Raw genomic sequence first — 16,468 nt, 5'->3', positions numbered from 1 at the left:
TGTTGCATTCGGTAGCCATGCAATAAATATGTGTGTGTTTGAATCTGTTAAAGGATGAAACAGTTTTCGGAGGGACTTTCTTGATGCCTTTAAATCAGGCTGTTAGGGATTATTTTCCTTGGGAAAAGATGATTTATGAGTGGCAATCACTGATAAAGCAAATATTGTTTAATACTCACTTTCCTTGGATGCATCTAAGCCCTAAAGCAAGAATTACTTAAGTTTAAAATTAGGTACATGAATATTCATAGCAGCATTACTCATAAATAGCCAAAAAGTGGAAACAACCCAAATGTCCATCAGCTGATGAATAGATAAATATAATGTGGCATATCAATGCCATGCAATAAAAAGAATCCATACTGATACATGCTATAACACGTTTGAACCTTGAAGACATTATGCTAAGGAAAAGAAGGAAGTCACAAAAACTGCTTATCATATAATTCCATTTATATGAAATGGAATAAGCAAACCCACAGAGGCAGAACGTAGATTAGTAGTAGCCTAGGGCTGCCAGGGGAGGAGAGAAATGTTGGGATTGGGGATGATGGCTAAGCGGTGCTGGGTTTCTTTTTGGAGTATTGGAAATATTCTAAAATTGATTATGGTGATGGATGCATAACTCTGTGAATATACTAAAAGCCATTGAATTGTATGCTTTAAGTGGTCAGTTACATAGTGTGTAAATTGTACTCATTATAGCTGTTAAAAAAAACTTGATATTTAAATTGTAGTAGCTTCAGTTTATAGAGTTAGAAAAGTGAAGCCTAATACGAGAGTTTGTTTCTATGTATTTGAATAACTTTTTCATTATTTAAAAGTGAAATGTTTTCCTTTTTGTAGATCTAGGGCTGAATGTAAACTCACAATTTCCTTATTGGTATATATTAGCTTTTGGGGGGTCAGTACTCAGTATTTCTCTTACCCAATGAAGTTTTATTACCGAACACTAGTTTGTGTGCCTGATACGCAGTGAGGCCAGACAAACTGAAATGCCACAGTTTGGGGCAGAGAAAGTGTTACTGAGTCCAAGTTCACTCTGGTCACCACACGACAGACCAATAAATTGGGAGACGAGGTGTTGAGGCAAGGAATAGCGACTTTATTCAGAAAGCCAGCAGACCGAGAAGATGGTGGACTAGTGTACCCAAAAAACCATCTTACTGGGGTCTGGATGCCCGTTTCTTTTATAGAACAGAGAGGGGGAGGAGGTGAGGAAGTAAAGTAAAAAGACCATTTATCTTGCAAAATATCTCCTCACTTGGCCCTCATTGGGGAGGGGATGTATTAATTTCTTCTTTTCTGCAGCCATTCGCACGTGGGCAGGGTCAGAATGTCTCTCTGTGAGCTGAACAAAGGCCTTTTAGTTTAACAGTCAGGCAGAGGGACAGGGTTCCTTGTGGCAGGCCATTATGTATGCTTATGGCTATAGACAGTGATTATAATAACAAAAGCAACGAAAAGCAAAGGTTAAAGTAAAAGAAACAGAACCAACACGGAGTCAGAATTTGCTCTTCCCTGTTACAAAAGGTTTATTGCATGGCCAAGCAAGGAGAACCAGTGGCTCACACTCAAAAAATCTGAATTCCCCAGTGGTTTTCAGGGAGAAGATTTTATAGGCAAAATTTGGGGTCAGGGCTGGAGGGTGTGTAACTGTTTTCTGATTGGTTGGTGGTGAGGTAATAGGGGGTGTTACAGGATTGTCAATCATCAGCTTTCTGGTTTCAACCAGTCTGGAGTCTCAGCATGTATAGTTACCATCTTGCACCTGGGTGGAGGCCTTAGTTACTGCAGAAGAGTTCAAAGATACTGTTATGTATATCCCTTGAGGAGGAACCAGGACCCTGCTTTAATAGCTGCACTACTGTTTCTTGATTGCTCCTCCTTTGTTTCTGCATTCCCTCACTTTCCCGATTAGCAACTGTTTGAATCTGCTCTTTGGAACTAAGGGAAAGTCTAGGAGGCTGAATGAAGCCTATTTCCTACAAACGAGAAATGGAGGACACACAAAGGATTTGTACCTGAGAGGGTCCCACAGGGTCCTGCTCGGTTTCAGTTTCAAAATTTACAAAATTGGGGCTTCCCTGGTAGTGCAGTGGTTAAGAATCCGCCTGCCAATGCAGGGAACACGGGTTCGAGCCCTGGTCCGGGAAGATCCCACAGGCCACGGAGCTACTAAGCCCATGCACCACAACTACTGAGGCTGCACTTTAGAGCTCGTGAGCCACAACTACTGAAGCCCGTGCGCCTAGAGCCCATGCTCCACAACAAGAGAAGCCACTGCAATGAGAAGCCCACGCACCGCAACGAAGAGTAGCCCCCGCTCACCGCAACTAGAGAAAGCCCGCTTGCAGCAACGAAGACCCAACACAGCCAGAAGTAATAAACAAAACAAATAAATTTATTTTTAAAAATTTACAAAATTGAAATTATACAGATTTAATTTTCAGAATTTATTTATGTACAGAAAATATACAAACCAAAAGCATTTGAAGGCAATAGTGAATTTTTCTGACAAGTGATACAACATTTGTAGTTTTCATGTCATGATCCAGTTAAATCCATTTTGTTTTATTACTGAACCAGATTTAGGTCTGCTTGCCTGCTCAGTAAAGCCAATCTACTGACACCAGGTTGTGTGAAGGAAAGTGCTGTGTTTTTTGCAGGGTGCCAAGCAAGGAGTCCAGGGCAGCTAGTGATCTAAACTCCTCCATGGATTTCAGCAAAGCATTTTTAAAGGCAGGGTGAAGGAGGGGTGTCCCAGGGTATGTGATCAGCTTGTACACAATTCTCTGACTAGTTGATGGTGAGGTAACAGGGTGGTGTCACAGGGGTTAACATTATCAATCCTTAGGCTCCAGTAGGTCTGGGGGCTACATGGTCATCAAGTAGTTAATTTCTTTCATTTGGTGGGGTTTTAACATCTATAAAACAATTCAGTGAATATGATAGGGACAGAGTAAAGGGACAAAGTAGGTGATTAAATAGTTAATCCCACTAAGGGATTGTAATTAAAGAAAAAAGTATGGGAGACCCCTGTAAATTAATGATTCCTGAAGAAAGCTTAACCACAAAACCAAGCAGTCTTGCTTAGCAACAAAACCATGCAACAGAAGCATGAGACATGACCCAAAAGAATAAAACAATGGTGGCATGAGACCCACGTCCTGCCCAGTGAGCTAGTAAGTTAACGATTCCTAGAACATGCTCCTCTGCACACACCAAAAAAAAAATATAAGGAAAAGGTGACAATATACTAAAACCTGAGATGACTTGCCGTTTTTAACGTATGTTGTTGCCTTTTTGCTTATTTCAATTGTGCCATGACAGTCCCAGCTTGACCATGTAAGGACAAGAAAACTCCCCTGCCTGACGTGGAGGAGCTGATGATGGAAGCGTGACATCTACCCAAGAATGAGGAAGAAGGTGGCCTTCTCCCTACTTTTCCTTTGATTATAAAACTGTAGCCCATTAAGTTCTCAGGGCATGGCACCCTCTCACCCTCCCACTTGTAAAAGGTGTCCTATTCTATTTATTTATTTTTTTGGCTGAGTTGGGTTTTCATTGCTGCGCGTGGGCTTTCTCTAGCTGTGGCAAGTGGGGGCTACTCTTCGTTGCGGTGTGCAGGCTTCTCATTGCAGTGGCTTCTCTTGTTGCAGAGCACGGGCTCTAGGCGTGCGGGTTTAAGTGGTTGTGGCACACGGGCTTAGTTGTTCCACGGCATGTGGGATCTCCGCGGACCAGGGCTCGAACCCGTGTCCCCTGCATTGGCAGGCGGATTCTTAACCACTGCATCACCAGGGGAGCCCAAAAGCATCCTATTCTAATAAATCACTTCTTATCTATCACTTTGCCTCTCACTGAATTCTTTCTGCACTGAGACATAAAGGACCAGAGCTTCTTTGAGCCCCCTAAATGCCACCTAGCGATTTCAAATGTGCATCAGATACTGTTATCTAAGTACTTCAGAGAGGAGCTAAAGCAGAGGATATGGGGGAAGGCCCCATAGGGTCCTGCTTGGTTACACTTTTTTCCCCTGCTCCATCTTCTCTTATTATCCATTATTCCGGTAGGAAGAGCAGGCTGTCTAAGTACAAGTGGCTGGGGTGAGAGTTGGTAGCAATATAATTCAGTTGCTGGGCCAGGCAAGCATGTTTTGAAGTCTGACCTCTTCAATACAATAACATTTTTGCATGATTAAGTCTGCACTGTTTGTTCCAAAACATTACCTTGCAAAGCAGGATGGTCTGTGCCTAGACAGCATCCCAAGCTTGGTCCTCGTGGTTTGTGAACAAGGATCTGAATACTGAAGGCTTGTATGGAGTTGACCATGGACTGGATCAAGCACAAATGGCCACACCAGGGATGCACACAGGGAAGTGGGACAGCCATGCCTCACATTTCCTATGATATTAGCGCTAGCAGGTTCTGCCTCTAAGGACCCAGGGCTTATAGGCCAGGGCACATCAATGCATTTGCAGACTCTAGAATCACCGTTAGAAAGTCATGTCCTCCAAGGCTTATGGAGAGGCTGCCTGTCCCTCACAGAGCTTGTGTGGACAGAGGATGGACTTCAGTTTTAGATTATGGCTAATTGGAAAATATTTTACTTTCTGGACTTTTTGAGCAGGGTAATCACTCCTCCTCCAAGCCCCTAAGCGGCCCCCTTTAACTCCACTGATAACAACTGCATAAAAGTGTCTTTTAATTTTTAAATACATGTTCGAATACAGAGAAGTCGAAAGAAGGATATTAAAAAAAAAAAACATACTAAGATATACCCACTGTTATCACTTTAGTATATATTAGTGCTGTCCAACAAAAAGAGAAGATGAACTAGAAATATGAGCTGTGCTTGTAATTTTAAAATTTCTAGTACCACATTAAAAAAGGTTAAAAGAAACAGGTGAAATGAATTTAAATAGTACTTTAACTTAATATATACAAAATATCATATCAACAGATGATCAACATTAAAATTAATGGGATATTTTACATTGTTTCATACCATATTTGAAGCCTAGTGTGTATTTTGCATGTATAGTATATCTCACCACATTCCAAATGCTCAGTAGCCACGTGTGGTCAGTGCCTGTAACATTGAACAGTTCAAGGCTGTGTGTGTGTGTGTGTGTGTGTGTGTGTGTGCGTGCGCACGCATGCACACACGTGCGCACTGTGAACCTTCACTCAAATTTGGTTCCAATGTTGTACCAAAGGAGGGAGCACTCAGCCTCTCTTACCAGCGTGCCCAGGTGTGCGTGTTGGGCAGAGATAAGAGGGAGAGGCGAGGCTTAAAAGCTGTCGGTTGTCAATCAACAAAAAAAGGACCTCTCTCTATGTGTGTGTGTATATATATATATTAATATCTATCTGTCTACCTATCTATCTAGTTATATAAAGTATTCTTCCAGATAAGGAAAGATATTCAAAACTACATGTTAAAAAAATTAAGTGGGGGGTAAATTGGAAGGCACAAAAAGCTTAAGACTTAGCAGAAGAAGATTGTTTTATATATAGCAAAAATGGACCAGTTTGGGGATGGACACACAACAACCACTCCCACTAGCAAATGCTGCCCAATCATGGCTCCTAAGACAGAACTGAGACCTGGGGCACTTACTTGCTGCTCCTTTTCCTGGAACGTTCTCCATCCCCCTACCCCGGGCTTCTCCCTCACTTCTTTCTGTCTCTGTCAAGTCTTACCTCCTCTACCTCATCTGAGAGGTCATCCTGTTCGTTGACACCATCTGAATAGAGGTTCCCTTGCCCCTGTTATTCTCTCTTCCCTCTTGGCTTCATGTTTCTTTGAAGCAGCCACCACTTACAGGATTTGTTATTTTGTTTGTAGTTGATCTCCCCCATGAAACTGGAAGCTCTGTAGGGCAGGGGTTCAGGTCTTTTTATTCACCACTTTGGTCCCAGCACTTAGAGAAGAGGCTGGCACACAGTAGGTTCTCAGTGTGTGGTTGTTGAATGAATGCCTGATTGATTAGGAGAAGGAAAGGATGTGGGTACTTGGAAAGAGGAGCCAGCAGGCCCCACCATTGGTGCTAATAAATGTTTTCATAAAAGACAAAGTCATGATTTTTCTTTTTTTAAGAAAAGCAATTTTGTTTTCAAGTACCTAGAATGATATTAGGCTAACTAAGGATTTCTGGAATGCTTTGGGATTTCTTTTAATGAATAGATGAAAATTATATCTAATTAGCATTAATTTTTATGTGTAAATGGGTACATCCAAATTGTATGAAAGGAGTTCTCTTGAATAATTTAAACATCCTCTTCACCCTACAAAGCATTTAGCACACTCTTCCCTCAAAGATTTTATTAATGGGAACTGAAATCATGAGGTCGAAATGCAAAATAAAAGAGATTTTTTTTCTTTGTGCAGGCACGCAACTGAATACCTCAGAAGTGGGTAGACCCAAGAATCAGATTCTAGGGATCCTGGGAAGTTAACTCAATGGCCTCTGATAACCTCAAATTTATTTTAAAAAATATAGGAAGAAGGGAAAGCCTTCTTTGTTGTAGAATTCAAATTAATATATAAAGAATGATGGAAATAGAAAATCACCATTAGGCAAAACTTTTGCTGCAGGCAGATGTCATCACTGTATGCTAAAATTAGTGGGTGAAAGTATGATGAGAAAGAGGATATTAACACAGCCTCAGAGTATCTCTCCACAAGATAGCTATATTAATTCTCAAGGGAAAAACAGAACCTTCACAGTGGAGAAGCATGGGAGACACCACCTACACCAGGTGATCGAAGTTAACATCACCAGTCCTGAGGATCTGTACATCAACTCTGAGGACCACCTGATGTGATTCACTGAGAAGGCACAATATCACTGTGTGGGATTGGCAAAAATGCAGAATCCACTTTTTTTTTTTTTTTTGACCATGCTCCACAACACGTGGGAGCTTAGTTGCCCAAGCAGGGATTGAACCCATGCCCCCTGCATTGGAAGCGTGGAGTCTTAACCACTGGATCGCCAGGGAAGTCCAAGAATCCACATTTAATCATGAGGAAATATCAGGCAAACCCAAACTGCGGGACATTTTACAAAATAACTGATAGCTGCTCTTCAAATATGTACTGATAACGAATGATTAAGGAAGACCAAGGAATTTGTATTTGAGGTGATGATGGGGACGTGAAATTATATGCCATGTTGAATCCTGGTTTAGATCCTGGGCCAGAAAAAGGACATCGGTGGGACAATTAGCAAAATTTGCATAACATCTATGGATTAGTTAATAGTCTTGTATCACCGTTAATTTCCTGGTTTAAATACTTGTACTAAGATTATGGATGATGCTAACATTAGGAGAAGCTGGGTCATAGTTATAAGGCAACTCTTATACTATTTTTGCAATTTTTTTCCATGTCTGAAATGAATTCAAAATAAAAACTCAAAAAAAGATAGATGTATTTACTTGGTAATCTGAACTAAGCATAGTAATAATGTTAACAGTAGTAATACTAGCTGTTATGGGTTGCATTTTGTCCCTCACTCCAATTCACAGGTTGAAGTTCTAATACTCTCAGGAATGTCACCTTATTTAGAAATAGGGTCACTGCAGATGTAATTAAGTTAAGGTGAGGTCATACTGGAGTCGGGTGTCCCCCTAATCCAATATGTCCTTACAAAAAGGGGAAATTTGGACACAGGCAGGAACACAGGGAGAACACCATGTGGAGATTAAGGCAGAGATTGGGGTGAGGTAGCAGAAGTCAAGGAACGCCAAAGATTGCCAGCAAACCACCAAAAGCTAGGAGAGAGGCATGGAATAGATTCTCCCTTGCAGCCCCTAGAAGAAATCAATTTTGCCGACAGCTTCATCTTGGACTTTGAGCCTCTAGAACTGTGAGGCAGTAAATTTATGTTGTTTAAGCCACCTGGTTTGTGATACTTTGTTACATCAGCCCTAACAAACTAGTACACTAGTTAGCATTTATTGAGAACTTAGAACGTTGAGCTCTTCACATGCATTATCTCATTTTATCTTCACCCCATCCCTTTGCAGAAGGCGTTATTATTGCTTCCAATTTATAGCTGAGAGGATTGATGCGTAGAGTGGGTAAGTAACTTGCCCTGGGTCACACAGCTAGCAAATGGCGGGGTGGGTTAAAACCTCTATAGTCTGACACCAGCATATTCCTATCCACTGCACACACTTCTGGATTCCAATGACAAAGATTTCTTATGGGATGTGAAATGGTTACCTTTGATTAATTTCTCTCTGTACATCATATATAAATTCCAGAGATGAAAAATAGTCAAGTGCACACGTGGGTACCCTATCTTGTTTCCTTACCACCCATTCCTCCACAACCACCCCAGCCTGGTGGAATCAAATGTCTGCCTCCTTGGAAACACTGAACTTCCTATGTCTTAGTTCTCCCAAGAAAGGAGTGTTAGTCATTAAGGAGAGATTCCATTTTGAATGTGAGCAACTAATTTAAGCGAATATTTGGGATTAAACTCAGTCATTCAGATACATGGGAGACTGCACTCTGGGGCAGTGGAGCTACTTAAAAAAAAGTAGAGAGCAAACATTTCCTCTATTTTAAAGCAAAGAATCTGAGAGAGAATTGCCCACTGGGTTTCATTTGTTTGCCTTCTTGAGTCATTCCTTCATTCAATTAACCTCTATTGAGCACCCCTGGGCTTCTTGGCGCCGGGCTCAGCCAGCATAAACTGACAAAGAAGACAGTCCTAGCTTTCAGTTAGTCTCTCATTCAGGGTTGGTCCCAAGGCAAAAAAGCTGGAGGTGAAAGCTTTTGAAAACAAATCCCCGTTTCTCAATTGTAACCCATCTCCTCATAGGCATTGTTTTCTGAATGACTGAAGCTAATTTTTTTCTATTACATGCTGGTGATTCCCAGCTCCCTATCTCCAGTCCAAATTTCACTTACAGGCTCCATATCCATATATCCAAAGTTTATTGAATGCTCCAATTGGTTGTCCCATATATATGTCCACAGATGGAACGTGGAACTCATCATCTTTATTCCCTAATCTTTGTTCCTTCCCCACTCAATCCTCCTCCTCCCCTCTCAGTGAATGGTACCACCAGTGACCAAATTGATCAAGTCAGAAACCTCTCAGTTCCATGTAAGTAAGGACTGTTTGTTTATGCTGAGGCAACATTCTGTGTCTAGCTCAGTCTTGGACCATGTACTGTGGAAGATACTAATAACGACCTGATGAGCGAATGAATGAATGGGCTTCATTCTTGCATCCTTGATTCTTCTCTCTTAGCACTCATGTCCAACCCATAGGCCCTGTCATTTCTCTCCATCATTTGTTTCAAAGTAGTCCTCTCATCTCCATCCCTTACCAGCATTTTCCCAGTCCAAACTGTCACAGTCTCTCACCTGTACCACTACTGTGACCTTTACCTGGTCCTCTTGGCTTCTCTCTTGCCACCTCCCAATCTGTTCTCCATGTAGCAACTTGAGTGAACTGGTAGAAACAGAAATCTGACCCCATCACTTCTCTGCCTAAAACCCTTCAATGACTTTCTGTTGTCATCGTGATGAAGCCCAAGCTTAATATCTGAGGACCCACTTAATTTAGTTCCTACTTATCTCCCTGTCCTTATTTTTCATCTTTCTCCTTTCCTTCTCCTCCTCCCCTACTTTGCTTCAGCTAAAATGAGTTTTCTGCTGGTTTCCAAACATGTCTTTCCCTCTTCCAGACTTGTGCTCATGTTAGTTGCTTCACCTGGCAATTCCTCTTAATTCTTAAAGCCATAGCCTGGGTACTTTGGGATCTTGTTTTAGTTTCTATTGCTGCTGCAACAAATGGCCTATACTTAGCTGCTTGCAGTAATACCCATTTATTATCTTGCAGATCTGAAGGTCACAGGTCTAGGTAGCTTTGGCTGGGTTCTCTGCTTAGTGTCTCACAAGGGCAGGGCTGCATTCCTTTGTGGAAGCTCTGGGGAACAATCTGCTTACAAACTCATTCAGGTTTTTGGCAGAATTTAGTTCCTTGTGGTTGTAGCAGTGAGGTTCCCATTTCCTGGAAATGTGGCCCCTCCATATTTAAGCCAGCGATGGCAGGTCAAACCCTTCTCATTCTTCAAAAGTCTGTGACTTCTCCCTCTAGTGCCATCTTTTTGACTTTTAAGGGCTCATGTGATTACACTTGTTCCACCTGGATAATTTGGGATAATCTCATCATAGCCACAGGTGCTAAGGACTAGGGCATGGACATCTTGGGGGGGCCGTTATTTTGCCTATCACAGATGCCCACCTTCAAATCTAGGTTCTGTTTCCCCCCTTTTGCTCCAGTGGCAGGCACTGCTGGTTGCTTCACGAATAACTATTTCCCACTCTCAGCTACTTTCCTGCTATCAGAGCCTGCCTTTCACTTTAGAGGGTGAAAATGCCAGGTTTTTGCTTTCCCAGACTCTCTTTTAGGTCGGGCACGGGCACATCTGCCCGAGGACTCTGGGAAAGATGTCTTCTCTGATTAAAAAAAAAAACTTAGAGGAGAACGGCCTTTCTGATCTTCAGCCATGGTACTATGAGGACATGATGTTGGGGGCTGCAGAAGCCATCTCGAGGGGCACATGTGAGGACGAAAGCCAGCACACTGGAGCTAGTGGAGAAGAGAGTTGAGAGGAGTCTGAGTTCTTGATGACATCATTGAATTACTGAGTTACATCCCACCACAACTTACCTCCAGGCTTTTTCTTAGGTTGCCCTAATTGTTCGTTATTGCTCAAGCCACTTTTTAGTCGACCTGCCCACCTTGCTCATGTACTCTCTCCTGCACCTATGTACCTGGCACAGTAAACACCTAGCAATTATTGGCTGAATGAATGAATGCGTGAAAGCTCTCTCTCTCCTTCAATTTCCTCTACTCCAAGTACTCTCACTATGACAAGGGCCGCCATGTATGGTTGGGCAGGCTGTGTCCTGCACAAGGGTCCCTGGTCTAGGGGGCAAATAAGGGCTGAAATCTAGCCTGTTCTCCACTTGGTAAGCCAGCAACCTGGCATGGGGCCGTGCCTGCCCAGGGGAAAGGACACGTTTTTTCTTATTAGCAGTAAGGTACTCTAGGCTAGTAGCAGTACTGTGGCAGCCTAAATTCTGACTTTTCTTTTCTGATAGGGTGCATGCCCTTGCCGTTTGTTTTCCACTCTCCCAAAGAGTGAAGCAGAGGATCCTCTTTGGGTCCTGAACACCATGTTCCAAGGAGCGCAGTGACTATTTTGAGAAACTGATTAGTACTAAAGTGCTTGTGGAGCTCCTAGGTTTTAATGTGCAGCCCTTCTCTGGCAATAGGCTGGTCATTTTAATACCAGTCTTCTGGAAATTATAACTTAATATAACAGGAACTGCCAAAATGGGAGTCAGGAGACCCAAATTCAAGCGTCAGCTCTGGCATTAATCAGGCTCTGAGTGCTTGGGTAAGGCAGCAACATTCTCTGGCTTTCAGTTTCCTTACCTATAAAACTAGAGGTTCTGGGCTTCCCTGGTGGCGCAGTGGTTGAGAGTCCGCCTGCCGATGCAGGGGACACGGGTTCGTGCCCCGGTCCGGGAAGATCCCACATGCCGTGGAGCAGCTGGGCCCGTGAGCCATGGCTGCTGAGCCTGCGCGTCCGGAGCCTGTGTTCCACAATGGAAGAGGCCACAACAGTGAGAGGCCCGCGTACCACACACACACACACGCACACACACACACACACAAAAAAACCTAGAGGTTCTCAAACTGTGTCCTGCAGAGTTTAGGCATGTTGAGGTGCCACCCCAGGGCTCTCAGTGGTGAATAGGGAGGTGGGACTGAGTGGGTGGGAAGCTTCAGTCAGAGCAGTTCTGCTTTTGTTTGCTTTACATGTAGGACTTTATAAAAAATTAATTTTTAAGTATGCAGGAAATCTACTAATATATCCTTCCGGTAAGGAATTAGAACATTGTAGACACAATTAAAGCTCCTTTGGTACCCATCCTCCCCAGTCCCCTTGTATGTTGGAAATTCATTTAAGATTTCCATTTGAACAAAGGGATCCTGGCTCAAACAAGTTAGAGAACCACTGGTCTGGTTAGCCTCTAAGGACCCCAAAAGTGCAAAAAAGGGGGATTTCAGAGAAAAGGGCAAGCCACTGCTGGAGAATGTTCCACAAGGTTGAGTGGAAACCCATGCAATGGTTTGCTGAAATGCAGTGTTGCTCTGGGTGCTGTAATTCGGGGGCATTGTCACTGCTGTGTACTGGCAGTGTACCCAGGAGAGGGCTGGTGGGTGGGAGGACATAGATTTATGAGTTAGAATGGAAAGGCTTGTGTACATGTCCAAACCTGCCCTCATTTCCATGGGGAGGGAAGATGAGGTGGCATTAGGACTGCTTCTTTTTGGCCTGACTTTAGAAAAACAGCAAAAGCAACTAACGGTTGTTGTATACTTGCTGGATGCTGGGTGCTCCGAGCCTGGTCTCAGGTAGCCCTCACAGCATCCCTGGGAGGTGATGGCACTGCCAGCATACTTGTTTTAGAGGTGAGGAAACTGATGCAGAAAGAGGTTAAGGAATTGCCTAGGGGCATATCACTGGTTAGTAGGGTGTGGGGACTTGAGCCCAGGGCCAGATGCACCCCACCCCCACCACTCTGCGCTACTACGTCCAGGCACTGCCTGCTGCCATCTTAACTCCATCCCACCTGTTTGAGTGCTGGGTGTGGGAAGGGCAGAGCTGACTGAACACTGTGGTTTGTCTAAGATTTATCCCCCTGACTTTCCCTCTCCCTCAAACTCCAGGGCCATGGGCAGAATGCTCAGTTCCCTGGAGCCCCCCTCGCTCAGGTTAGCAAGCAGCCAGGGAAGACGCCAGGTGGGCTGGAGTGAGGGGCAGTGGAGAGCCGGTTTGTGCTCCTTATGAAAGGAGATGGGAGATTAGCAAGAAGCTGCAGAGCCCTGCGGCCCATCCTGCACGGGCATCCACCAGGTGAGAGGATGAGCATGACCGCAGGCCCCGGGACCCAGGCCTGCGTGGAGGAAAGTGCAAATCAATTCTGCTTCCTGCAGAAGGAGGCTTTTCAGTATGCGTACCTGGTCTCCTCCCCCTTTGGCCCGAATGCTGATTTTATTTTTGCATTTTATGAGCTTGAGAGAGGGAATTCATTTCCTTGGTATAATATGAGCCTCTGGAGTAATCTTGTCCAAATACATTTTGCTCACAGATTCTGTCCTGGAAGAGGGGCTGTACTGAAATGAAATGGAAAGAGATGATTAAGACCTGATTTATAGGTAAGGTGAATTGGAAGGTTTACGCCAAATTATTGCATCCAGGAAGGTGAAAGGGAATGACAGCCTCTTCCTAGGAGCTGGAAACCTTTATAAAAAGAAATATTTAGGGTGCACGTACTCTTATGCCAGCCAGGCTATATTTTAATATATTCCACCATGTTTGTCCCCTTTTTCTCTCTCTCTAGACTGTACAATCCCCGAAGGCAAGAACTGGGTTCATTGCATCTTGGGCAATTTTATTTATAAGAAAGGGATTCTACACTGCAGAGGCTTTTTAATCTCAAGGGACTGAGCTGTCTCTTTCTTCCCCCTTGGCTGATTAATACTGCCTCCATCCCAACCTCATTCTTAGAGGCATTGGGGCCTCCTAACAATGATTCCTCCATCTCCCCACCCTCCAAAAGCACAGGGTCTAGAGTTATGCTTCTTCAGGTGATAAGTAGTATGGTAAGAATATTAACACCAAGCTTTTACTGAGTACTTCCATGGATCAGGTATTTTTAAAAAACTAATTTATTTATTTGTTTTTATTTTTGGCTCTGTAGGGTCTTCGTTGCTGTGCTCAGGCTCTTTCTAGTTGCGGCGAGCAGGGGCTACTCTTCCTTGCGGTGTGCAAGCTTCTCATTTTCGTGGCTTCTCTTGTTGCAGAGCACGGGCTCTAGGCGCACGGGCTTCAGTAGCTGTGGCTCGTGGGCTCTAGAGCGCAGGCTCAGTAGTTGTGGCGCACGGGCTTAGTTGCTCCACGGCATGTGGGATCTTCCAGGACCAGGACTGGAACCTGTGTCCCCTGCACTGGGATGTGGATTCTTAACCACTGCGCCACCAGGGAAGCCCTGGATCAGGTATTTTTCTAAGCATTTTCTAAGTGTTATTTCATTTAATCCTCACAACTACACTGTGAGATAGGGACTGTTATTATCCCATTTTACACATGAGGAAACTGGGGCTTGGGTTGCTCAAAATCACAGAGCTAGTCAGTGGAAATAGCTACCATTTTCTGGGTACTTACTATGGACCAGGAATTGTGCCAATCACATTAAACCGGTGATCTCATTTCATAGTGCTCTTAACCCTCAGGAAGTGACCTCCAGTGCTTAGAATTTAAAGCTTAAGCCTTTGGAAACCACGTGGGGGCAAGGTCTTTTTCACCCCTGTATCCAGAAAGTAGAGGATGGTGCCAGGGGCAGAGTGATGAACAATGTTTGTGGAGTGAATGAAGGAACAGCAAAGGTGTCTGTCCTATGGGAGCTACTTGCCCAGACCACCCCTCAACACCACACACCAACACATGTGAATCCTTCTGACACTCAGGCTGCCCTTGCAGCAGGCTTCCTGACCATGGCTACCTCTCTGCAGGCAGGTAGGGTATCACCAGGACCCAACCTGGCATCGTTGGGAATCAAGTACTCCAGGCCTTCCCCAAGGTCGCACCAGCTGTAAGGGGCAGAACCAGATTTTCTGATGTCAGTTCCTTCCCGTGCTGGCCTGGCTCCTTTTTCTGACTTGGCCAACAGCCTCTCATAGATGAGGATCTGAATGTTTAGGAGGATGTCTTTATTCAATTTTTCAGTTTATTCATTTTCTATTTTGAAAACAGAGAGTTGTTTGTTTAATGGGTACAGAGTCTGGGAAGAAGAGTAAAGTTCTGGAGATGGATGGTGGTGGTGGGTTGTACAACAATGTGGCTGTACTTAATATCACTGAGCTCTACACCTAAAAATGTTAAAATGGTAATTTTATGTGTGGTGTATTTTACCACAATTAAAAAAACACAAATATGGGTCTGGCTTTTCTAACACAACAAGACGGCTGGGTAGGTACTCACAGGGGTTGGTTCAGTTCCTTGATGATATCACTAGGGTCCCAGAGTCTTTTTATCTTTCCTGTCTTAGCATGATGGCTTCTATCCTGGGTGCAAGGCATCCTCTGAGACTTCTTAAATTTCATCTGCTGAAGAGAGGAAGAAGGAGGGGAAGGGTGATGTAAGCCATAGCTCTGTCTTTTAACAGAAGAACCCCCAGAAGAATTTTCTTACATCTCATGAGCCAGAACTGGGTCTCATGACCTTGCTGGGCAGCAAGAGCAACTGGAAAAGTGATTACTTAGCTTCCCAACCTTTGAGCTGAGGAGGGACATCAGGGAAGAAGGCAGTTGGGAGTGAGAATTGATTGTGTCCAGTGACCTGCCGAAGGTTACATGGTCACATAGCAGGGCTGGGTAGGCCCAGGGCCCAGGGTCCCGGTGCGCCTCCTGAGCTCTTTTGCTAGGACATTTGATGCATTTGTAGTGGCTAGTTTCCCAGTAAAAAGGACTGTCCTGGAGAATATTTTTCAAAGAGAAAAACTCTCCATTGCTTACATGTAACTGCAATTAATCAACTGCTAAGAGGCTGTGTTAGGAAAGCACTGGGCATTGGTGGAGCCAGGGCACCTGAGCGGTGCCCCAGGCTTGCTGGAAGTTTTGGGAAATGTCCCCAGGTCTCTGTGCTTATGAAATGTGATTATGTTTTTCTTGTTTACTGTTGTTCATTAAGTGCCCAGTAAGCGTTTTGGTATCTCTAGATGAAAGGCCCTTAGAAGAATGCATAGTTGTTATTAACCAACCATGTGCTATCAAGTGTGGGTTTACTAACACAAGATGATATGTTTCAAATGTTGGATTAAAATGATAGAAATTTTACACTATCCCTCCAGGCCAGGAGTAGAGTGCAATAAGGGGTCCAGGTGACACTTAAAATAAGGAATGTAAGCAAACATCCCTATTATAATTACCTTGCCATTGCAAGGAAGCCAGATGTGTGCACTTGGCTTTTGAAGATAGCAGAGAATGGACACCATTTTCTCTGATCCCACCACTTGTTCTTTCCGTGGCCAGGGCCTGCCAGTTCCTAGGAACTGGCAGGCCCTGGCCATCCTTTGAGCCCAAAGTGGGCACCTCCCCGTCTCTGTCGAGTCTTCCTGGGTGACTCCAGGTTATACTGATTCTTCTTCATTTTTACCCCAGGGCACCATATACACCATGTACACTGAATATTTTCACATTTCGTGGTATTGAAGTTAACTTTTCATCCCAGTCTTATAGGCTTTGCCAGGAGTGGGCACTGTTTCGGGGTGGCAAACCCAAGGTGTTTTGGAACTCCTCAACCCCAGGGCCTAGCCGTTGGCCAGGCAGATGGGAAACCCTCCATAAACACTGGAGCTGGA

At 44.0% G+C, this 16,468-nt stretch overlaps 1 long non-coding RNA gene across 3 annotated transcripts in view; it reads left to right on the top strand.

The window, feature by feature from the left end:
• The window catches only part of LOC116751766, a 98,675-nt gene that overhangs the window by 7,348 nt on the left and 74,859 nt on the right, over positions 1-16,468 (top strand). For all 3 annotated transcript variants that reach the window (XR_004349329.1, XR_004349328.1, XR_004349327.1), the window contains exon 4: positions 8,038-8,091. This is a non-coding gene — a long non-coding RNA (uncharacterized LOC116751766). The remainder of the gene's footprint in view (positions 1-8,037; positions 8,092-16,468) is intronic.

This window comes from Phocoena sinus, chromosome 3 (genome assembly GCF_008692025.1).
Source record: "Phocoena sinus isolate mPhoSin1 chromosome 3, mPhoSin1.pri, whole genome shotgun sequence".
Lineage (NCBI taxonomy): Eukaryota > Metazoa > Chordata > Mammalia > Artiodactyla > Phocoenidae > Phocoena > Phocoena sinus.
This window is presented reverse-complemented; position numbering and strand designations above follow the sequence as displayed.